A 1190-nucleotide genomic window follows, 5' to 3' on the forward strand; every position below is an offset into this window, starting at 1 on the left:
TTCCTCCCTCCCTCCCTTCCTCCCTCCCTTCCTTCCTCTCTTTGTTTTGTCTATGCACTATACATATGTATCGCGTACAGCAGAAACCATAAACCACATTTCAGTGTTATTAAAAAAAAAAACTACATATGAGTAATATGAAGAGGTTGCTGAACCCCAGAGCACTTTTTGAGAGTTTAGTAGCTGCATTTAGCACTGTTCCTGGTGTAGCTATCCTATGAACCAGGTGGCATCAGCACAATTAAAGGATGATCCTGGATAACGTATCAGAGAACATCAGAAACATTCACAAGCCAAGTGATTTTGTCGTAATCCTACCAAATGATAAAAGGTCTGAACAAAAACCTTGGAGTAAAAAAAAGGAGGCGGGGGGCTCAAATTCTAGTCACTCTATTTTGCTAGCTGTGATGTTAAGTAGGAACTCAAGGAGCCAACATGTGTTTTCACCTGTCTTTTCTTTACATCTGTAAAATGAGGACAATAAGACCAGTCCTCTCTCCCTCAGAGGATTGTCACGAAGGTCAAATAAGATAATGAATGTGGAAGCACTTTATGAACATACATCCCCATGTAAATGTAATACATTGCTCTCAATGTCATTCTTTTCTAAATTGGACTTCTATTTTTAAAATAGGAGATATTGTAATGGAGACATAGTCTACATTGAATTGCATTATGAGAATATAAGGTGAATGTTTGGTGTTAAATATAAAAAAATAAGCCCTGGCCAGTGTGTCTCAATTGGTTGAGTATCATCCCAGGCACCAAAAGGTCACAGGTTCGATTTCCACTCAGGGCATACGCCCAGGTTTTGGGCCCAGTTTCCAGTGGGGGCCTGCAAGAGGCAGGTAATGGATGTTTCACTCTAACATCAATGTTTCTCTCTCCCTCTCCCTTCCTTTCTCTCTCGAATCAATTATACACACACACACACACACTCACACTAGAGGCCTGGTGCACGAATTTGTGCACAAGTGGGGTCCGGCCGGCCCACCCCGATTGGGGCCAATTGGGCTGGCCAGGGGGAGGGGCTACAAGCAGTTGGCAGGCCAGCCCCACCCCTGATTGGGGGCGGGGTGACTGGGGAGGGGCTGGCCAGGGGGGAAGGACTGTGGTGGTTGGTGGGCCAGTCCCACCCCCTGGTCAAACTCTGGGTAGAACTCCTGGTCGAGGGGACAATTTACATATTA

General features: G+C 45.3%; 1 protein-coding gene across 1 annotated transcript in view; it reads left to right on the forward strand.

Annotated features, from left to right (window-relative positions):
- Positions 1-1190, forward strand: part of WDR64 (WD repeat domain 64) — a 56474-nt gene that overhangs the window by 4082 nt on the left and 51202 nt on the right. The window lies entirely within an intron of this gene.

This window comes from Myotis davidii, unplaced genomic scaffold (genome assembly GCF_000327345.1).
Source record: "Myotis davidii unplaced genomic scaffold, ASM32734v1 scaffold174, whole genome shotgun sequence".
Classification (NCBI taxonomy): domain Eukaryota; kingdom Metazoa; phylum Chordata; class Mammalia; order Chiroptera; family Vespertilionidae; genus Myotis; species Myotis davidii.